At 56.0% G+C, this 8,487-nt stretch overlaps 1 protein-coding gene across 3 annotated transcripts in view; it reads right to left on the reverse strand.

Moving 5' to 3' along the window:
• ZBTB7C (zinc finger and BTB domain containing 7C) overlaps positions 1 to 8,089 on the reverse strand; it is a 141,633-nt gene extending 133,544 nt beyond the window's left edge. Inside the window, exon 1 of one of the 3 annotated variants that reach the window (XM_045296233.1) lies at positions 8,025 to 8,089. The gene's annotated coding sequence lies outside the window, so the exon portion shown is untranslated. Of the gene's footprint in view, positions 1 to 8,020 lie in introns of all 3 variants that reach the window. The other 2 variants (XM_045296232.1, XM_045296234.1) reach the window with 2 other exon arrangements.
• Between the last annotated feature and the right edge of the window lie 398 nt (positions 8,090 to 8,487).

Below are 8,487 nucleotides of genomic sequence, written 5' to 3' on the forward strand. Positions count from 1 at the left end.
ATTAAAAAAAAAAAAAAAGCCTTTGACGTGTGCCCCTGTTACATCCACTCTGGGCTCCTGCTCACACAGGGACAACAGAACCTGGCTTGTTGGGGTCTCCTAGCCAAAGAGACAGGTCCACCCGAAGCAACTCCAGACCCTCGGCTGGATCTTGTCCTGGCAGGAGATGCTGTTTGGAACCTCACGAGATGAACAGACAGACCCTGGAGTGTGGGGGGAGATGAGATGGGAATGCTGTATTGATGTTACAGTGGTACTGACGGCAATAGTTGTTTCTGGGCTTTGCTTTGGAAACTAAAGATGACCCCCTACACACACTGTGATGACGGAAGGTGAAACATTACCTGGTACAGGAGGCACATTCTCAAGTATTGTGGGGCAAAGAGCCATGGTTTATGCAATTTACTTTCAAATGCTGTGTGTGTGTAAACAGCACACTCGATACAGCATATAGAGTACACGTTTCCAAGTTTAACAGGCGAACCTGAGGTATAAGAATATAAGGGGGCACTTTGTATTGGTTTTAATTTTACAGGCTTTCTGTTAAGTATGACATTACTTCCAACTGAAAACTTTTAAATGTTATGTTTCCACTTTAATGACATTTCCTTCTCAGCCAGGGGACTGCCAAACTAGGGGGTGCAGGACAACCTTGATGGGCCCAAATATAGCAGATGTGGGTTCACGCTTCCATAAGCTTCCACACGTGACCCTGACTTTCCACCCCAGGTCCCTGGACCTCATCCACTGGAGGAGAGTGTACCTGCAGGTCCACGCTCTGCCGGACCCCGTAGAGAGTGCAGGCCCGGCCAGCTCACAGTGGTGGTGGCCCCACCCACACAAACCCTGCAGCGTGCTGAGCCAAAGGCGGCAGGTCGTCTGGAGTAAGATGCTGGCCCAGGGCAAGCAGACCATGGAGGGCGGACACGGGGCTCTGTGGCTGTGGGGGTGCAGTCTCCCAGCATGCCTCTGCTTCAGACATTCAGGGCCGTGTGCTCTCAGCTTGGGCCCACCCTCTCCCTCATTTATGAAGCCTTTTCCCTTTGCTGGCACCCTCCTCCAGCACCCAGTCCTGGTGGTTCCCGAGGATGGCCCCAGCTTCCCTTCCAGGGTGGATGTGACACTGCAGCCCCCATCCATGCTGGCCCAGCCCTCTGTGACAGCACTGGAGGCAGGGCTTCCCTCGGAATGGGTTTTTCTGGGAGGCTCTGAGTCGGGTCTCAGACAAGGACCTGTGGGCCAGCCGGGCCCTCATGCATCCATTGGCCCTTCTGGGCCCACTGTCCACCCTGCTCTCTTCTGCTCTGGGTCCTGGAGGCTGACCACCCACAGGCTATAGCAGCACTGTAGCCCACTGACTTCCTATTCAGCTAAGCAGAAAGGGGGAGCAGAAATATGTCCAGCTTGCTGTGCGGTCACCTCAGGCTGCCTATGGCACTGGACTAGATGTGGCTGGGCAAGGTGGCCGCTGCTCTATCCCACTTACTGTCTCTGCTTTGAGCAAGCTGCCTTCTCCTTGTCTCCTTGGCCCCAGGGTGTAACTGTTCCCCTGTGTGCTGCACCAGGGCTCTCCGGCCCCTACTCCCAGCACTCATCACCTGACCTTGCCCAGGATGAGAGCCACCTGTTCCTTGTTGGTCCCCTGGCACACATAGTCAGTCACCTGCACCCTCTCCCACAGATGTCTGCAGGTGAGGTCCTCATAGCCAACGCCCGTAAGGGGACCCACCCCAAGGCGACTCACAACGCAGCACAAAAGCCTGCACCACCTCCTGCTGCAGAGACACATCATCTTTCTCTGAAGCTCACGGGCAAGCTCACGGGCCAGGAGGGCATTCAAAGGCAGACACGCTGACGGAGGTATGCCTCTCTCTGTGTGTGGCTTCACCTGTTGTTAGAAACTCATCGGGACCCCCATTCAATCCGGGGGACATGGGGCAGCACACGCTTTTCAACTTTGGTTCCCAGAGACGCTCTTTAATATTCATTCGATTAGTCAAAATATTAGTGGACGCCTCTGGCACCCTCCAGGTGGGTCTGGCTACGTCTCTCATATGGTGTCCTCCTTGAAAGTGAAGAACAAGGCCTGCCACGTGGCTGCCTCCCTCCTGTCCACTCCAGTCTCCTGCTCAAACGGCCGGGGGAGATTGGGAGCTGTTTGGGGCTGAGGGCCCTGTGGGCCCAGAACAAAGCAGTGGGGCTAACCGCTGTGGCCTCTCCCAGGCCCCCAGACTCATGACACTGAACCAAGGGGTAGCCAAGGATTAGACCCCAAAGACCCCTCCTGACCCAGAGAGCGTGGTTTCCAAGGAGTGGAGGGGTGTCTGGGCCCTGAGGCTTCAAGCTCAGGATGGCTTTGCACGAGTTCTCCCGAAAGCAAGTGAGGGCTCACGGCGAGTCCAGATGTGTCAGGGTAGGACTGCGCTCCCTCTGCACAGTGGCCAACAGCTGGCCAGCAAGGGGGTGGGGGGTAGATCACCAGGCCTTTCTTCTGAGACACCCCTGGGTGGACTTGAACTGGCAACCTTTAGGATGGCAGTCGGGTCCTGCACCCGACTGGTGGTGGAGCTGCTGTCAGGTCTGTTCTGACTTGGAGCCCCAGGTGTGGTCAGGACTTTCCAGCCACTTTGGGGGAGGTTCACAGGCCCCTGTTTTGACGAGCAGTCAGGCTGTTACCCTTCTGCCTCAGGCAGGGCGGCCCCCAAGCCAATGAGTTCGTTTCCTCTGTAAGGAAGGCCATGTCTGGCTTTGGGCCCTCTCAACTCAAGGGTGGCCTATGGCAGCGGTTCTCGACCTGTAGGTCACAACTCCTTTCAAATGACCCTTTCACAGGGGTCTCCCGATTTATAACTGTAGTAAAATGACAGTAACAACGAAAATAATTTTATGGTTGGGGTCACCACAACATGAGGAACTGTATGAAAGGGTCGCGGCATGAGGAAGGTTGAGAACCACTGCCCTAAGGTAAGTGGGCCTTAAATGCTGTGGGGTCTCCAACTCAGTGGGGGGGCTTGGCGACCTGAACACGGCCCTCCCAATGAATGAGAGTTCCTGGAATGGCGGAGTGGGGGCCCAGCCCTGCCCCTGGTGGCCCTGGTTACAGAATGACAAATGTGTGGCCCTCAGGGAGCAGAGAGCGACTCGGGGCTGGCTGGTCAGGGAGGGCTTCCTGGAGGAGCTGGGCTGCCACGAAGGTTAGCCAGAGAGAGTGGAGGGGGCGGGGGGGCGCTAAAAGCTCTGAGGTGGGTGGGAGAATGGCAGGAGAGGTGCAGGCAGGGGCGGAGCACTGGGAGGGGAGGGGAGGGGGAAGGCCCGGTGCATGAAGGGACTGGCTCTTCTTCGTCTTCTCCAGCGATCCCCAAATCTGACATGAATCTTCCCAAGCCTCCCTTGTGGGTGACCGTTGGTTTTTCCCGCACGTCTGCTCGCATTTCGGATGGAAATGAATGGCCAGGGCCGTGGTGATCACTTTGGCAATCGGGCTCTGGAAATCGGGATTCTGATGATGCCGCGGGCACCCAGGCAGCAGTGGGGGAGGAGGGGGGCCCCCCGAGCAGCCTGAGTGTGGGATGGCTCTTCAGGAAGACAGTGTGGGCCCAGTGGGGTGCTCACAGGGTGCATACAGCAGGGGGGCTGTGCGGCAGGGTCCCAGGGAAGCCCCGAGTTAGAAGACCCTTCACCCTTGCACGGGGACCACCTCAATGGACTCCTTGAACACTTGTGGTCATTCTAGTTGCCGCTGAGGTGGCCCGACACGCTGGGACCCCATGCATGCTGCCGGGTCCCTCAACACCCCTGAGATCGGTTGTGGACTCCGATGGCTTCCACTGGCTGATTCTCCCCCTCAAGAAGACCCCCCTGAAGTAGATCACCAGGCCTTTCACCACAGGCTTTCTGAAACCTCCTCACGGCAAGCTCGACCTCCTGGCCAGATGTAAGCCTCCACTGGCTGATGGCTGCTGCACCGCGAGAGCTGCGTCAGCTGGGAATCTAGCTTGGGCTCCCACCCGGAAGGCAAGCATTCCACCACGGAACCCCCAACCCCCTGCTCCTGGAACGTGACACAGATGTAATTGTGCTCGCTGCTTTTCCTCACCACAGGGCTATGGAGTCCCTTCCACGGAGCAGCTGGTGGGGTCCCAGGACAACCACCCTGGTAGGAGTAGGAGCCGCAAGGATTGTTTCCCATGTTCTCTGCTACAAACGACCCTCTCTCTTGAACAACATCCGTTCTAACCGAGTCTCTGTTGGCCACACCAAGCATCCAGCAACTGACGCCAGGCCAGGAGCCCAGCACTGCGTCACAGACCCCGCCCCGCCTGAGGCAGCTGACAGGCCATTAGTCTGTGTCCTGCAAACTCTGGGGCGATAAGGAAACTCCACCAATTTGTGCTTCATCTGGCTGCAGGTGGGGGAAGATAGCGCTTCAATCGAGATAATGATTCCATTTCTTGGACGGAAATGAGATTTCTTGCCCCTCCCCACCCCTACCCCCATGATCTCATTGGGAGTGGGGGTGGTGCCACCAAAAGTCTCTCTGGGGGCTGGTAGGGGTCATGCACAAGTTAGAGGATTTCTTGCAGCCTGTGGTGGGTGGTGGCATGTCAACCTGAAGGGGAACAGAGAGGAAGGAGCTTGTTTGCAACACACACACACACACACACACACACACACACACACACACATACTCAGGCATACAAGGCTACAAAGCAAGTTCTCTGTGGCCAATGACAGGCACTGGACAAATCTGAGACACCGGAAGGTAAGCCCCCGGCATGGCACGTGGCCCACAGAACAATGGAGAAGCAAAGGCCAGAAGAAACAGACTGCTGGCTGAGGCTGCCTGCCGCACAGGGTAGACGTTTCCTGGGTAACTTTGACCACTGAGGACCCAGGTGCTGCCCCCCAACTGCAGAGTCCATTCCTGGGTAGACCAGTTCCTATGCTGAGAGAGAGAGAGTCCCTCCTAAATTCTAATAAAGTCACTTCATGCAGGGAAACCATAGGTAGAAGCCACGGGGATCTCAGGTCCCCCTGGAAAGAGAACTGCAGTGCCGGCCGTCAGAGGACAGGAGCCGGCTCCCGGGGGTCAACAGTGAAACCTGCATCTCGAAGCGAGTGTGACATTGAGGTCTGTACACCGTGGGGACTTTGGCGGGCTGTGATGGAGGACGCGAAGCCCTCTCTGCGTGAACCACGTCTGTCTGCGATGCCCCTTTCGCTTGCTTATATAATAAGCGGTGGATCTAAGAAGCTTGGTAGTGTTTGTAACCATTTTTTGTAAACATTGTTTAGAGGTTCCATGGAGAGCTGACTCAGAGCGATGGACACCTCTCTCCCAAAGCAGAGGCCCACTCCAGCTCAGCCTCGTCCAGGATAGCCGGCCCTGCGTCAGATGCACCCAGCTTTAAAATCTGAGCCCCGGCTGTGTGTGTGTGCCTCGGAGTTCCCCGGAGAGGAACACTTTGGGCGTGCAGGGTGTCCCCAGGAGAGGAGCCAGGCTGTGGGGGACCACGATGGGAAGGAGGCTTGGCAGTTTCGTTCTTTTGAATTGAGAGTCTCACAGCTGTGTCTCACAGCTATTAAGAACATCTCGGTTAAGACGGCATATGGGTGTTGTCACTGAAAGTGGAGTTTGATATGACCGATTTCTGTCTGGTTGCTTATGCTACAAGGAGCCCTGTTGGCATAGTGGGTTATAAGCTGGGCTGCTAACCAGAAGGTCTGCGGTTTGAGACCCCAGCTGATCTGAGAGAGAAAGATGAGGCTTCTCTGTGCTTATAGGTATTTTTTGGTTTGGGAAGCCCACAGGGGCAGGCAGGCTGCTGTGAGTTGGCATCCACTCGATGGCAGTGAGTTTGGTTTGTTGGGTGAGGTAGGCGTGGTTGGACTGCTAACCATAGCGGTTTGAAGCCTCCAATGGGATCCACGGGACAGAAAGGAATCTTTACATCCCAGCACAGATCTACAACCTGGGAAGCAGGGCTGCTCTGTGCCACGGGGTCCCCAGGAGTCCATCTACTCAGAGGCGGTGAGTTGAGTGAGTGTACGCTCAAAATACCGGAGGGAAAAGGGCTGCCCGGCCAGGCGGAGATGGCAGGGGCTGCTTCGTGGACAGATAGGCATGGGAATAGATGAAGCGGTGCCCCACCTGAGTCTTCTTTTCCAGCTGGTGCCCCCTCCCCAACAAGTGGCTTACATCTGAGACATTCTCCCGGTCCTCGCTCCTGGCCTATGTGATACGCTGAGGATGACCGATGACTAAGAAGAGGACATGAAAGTCCTGTCCCTGCCTCCTCCAAGCCAGACAGCACTGTCACATGACACCTGTGGGCCTGTCTCCCCTGGGCCACAACCTCCCTGGGCACCTCCCTCAGAGAGGCCAGCGAGTTTGAATTGCTGACCTTGTGGTTAGCAGCCCCACAAGGTTACATGTCCTTCAGCCACCAGGGCATCTCAGATCCTGTCCAGTGTGCTTGCTGTAGGTTAGGCATGCCCTGTAAATCCGAGCTGTGCTGCTGAGATTCAGACCTAACTCGCTCCTCCCGTTTTCTTGGGAAAAGACACTGAGGTAGCTAAATACCAGGACTCCAGGGCTCCAGGGGCCATATCCGGGCATTGCACCTGGTGCTCCCGTGGGGGCTGCAGCTCTCAGGAGCATGAGCTCATGGCTGGGCTCTGTCCCCAGGGCTGTCACTGGGACACAGGACGTGTCCCGATTTCTAGCCTTGTGGTGACCCAGGCGCAGCTTCCCGGAGAAGACCCTCCTGCACTCAGTTCCCCAAAGCGGATTCCTGTGACCTGAATGAGCAGCGTGCTTGGGGTGCTGCAAATGGTTAGCAAACTCAGCTGCTTCAGGAAAGGTGGGAAGTTTGAGTCCCCCTAGAGGCACCTCAGAGAGAAAAGTGTGGCAACCTGCTTCTGAACAGCCAACCTCTCTCCTATGACACTCAGCGGGTCCCGGACTGGGAGTCAACTCAACAGCAAATGGGGGATTAAAAAAAAATCCGTCTCCATCTTCATCTCAGATATCACCTCAAATTTAGCAAGAGAATAAAAAAATCTCCCAAGCCTCAAAACAATTCAACTAGCCATTTTCCCCTAGTGGAGTCATAGACAAAGGGGCAGAAGGCAGAAACATCACTTATTGCCATAGCTCCGGCATCCTTTATCCCGTCCTGATGCTTGGCCTTATCAAGCATCCATGCAGCCACTCCAAGTCCTCAACCACCTGACCCTGCTCACCCAACACTTTCTCCCCGGACTGGCAGAATGACTTAATTCTCCTGGACTGGCAGAATGACTGCAGGAAGACTTGGCATATCGTCCCCTCCCTAGAGTGACCCTCACTTCCATACGCGCAGTTCAGGTCTCACCTCCCCAGGAAGCCCTCCCTAACCACTCTGTTGCATTACTGCTTGTACCATGCAAACCGCAGCTGGTGCGTGAACCAATTCCTGATGTCCTTTGTCTCTGCACACGAGTCTCCTCTGCTCATGCCGGGCAGAACACTCCCAAACAGAGCCTGTGACTCCTCTTGGATTTCTCAGGGTGGTGAGAGATGGTCAGGCACCCAGGGATGAAAAATATCACCAGACTGATGGACAGACGGGCATGTGATTGCTCTTAGTATAACACACAGCTAGGTCTCCTGTTGGAACCAGCTCTTCTAAACAGGGCAGCAAACTTGGACTTGCCCTAAGAGATGTGCAATCTGGGTGACACCATCGGCCCTTAGCCACCAGAGCAGTCCTCTTGGCCCAGCACGCAAATCTACAACAGCCTGTCAGCCAGTGAGCACCCCGTCCACTCAACAGGCGGCATAGTGTTCAAATGGTCCTCCTTACAACCTTGGATTTGGCCCTACCCAGCAAAAGCCACTTGCCAAAGAAGACCGGGTGGCTGACTTCATCAATGCCATGCTCCATGCCCCAACAGAATCCCCTGTCCACCAGGCCCTCCGCCTTTTCCCAGGGACACTGCAGAACCACGGAGCTAAGAAAGCAAAATGAATACTCACTCACAAGCAACACTGCCTCAGTCTTGGATTTCAGGCCAGCGGTTTCTCGGCAAACCTGCTCATTTCCTGCAAAGAGAAGAAAGAGGTGGCAAATCATATTAGCATCAGCTCTGGGTATCCTTCGGTGGGCTCAGGTCGACCTCGGGCTTTGGCACCTTCTCTGCTGTCTAGCCCCCATTCCTGGGAACACCACGTGCTAATGGAGCAGGCGCCCCCACCCTCTCCGCTGCCCTGCACAAGCCCACACCCCAGGGCCCAGAGGCTCTGCCCACACTGCCTGCCTCTCCCTCCCTCTCCCGGCGTGGTGCCAGTCTCCGATTGACCACTGCCTCCAATTCCCTGAAGGCACTCCTGCTTCTTCCCACTCTGGAGCAAGGCCTCCACTTCTGTAGCATGGGGTTGCCTAGCAACCAGGCGCGCTAGGCTCGGAAGGCACTCCTAAATTGGACCTCACCGCACAGGGCATC

The sequence above is a fragment of the Echinops telfairi genome, unplaced genomic scaffold (assembly GCF_000313985.2).
Source record: "Echinops telfairi isolate 266 unplaced genomic scaffold, ASM31398v2 ScPeMD7_7400;HRSCAF=8409, whole genome shotgun sequence".
NCBI lineage: Eukaryota > Metazoa > Chordata > Mammalia > Afrosoricida > Tenrecidae > Echinops > Echinops telfairi.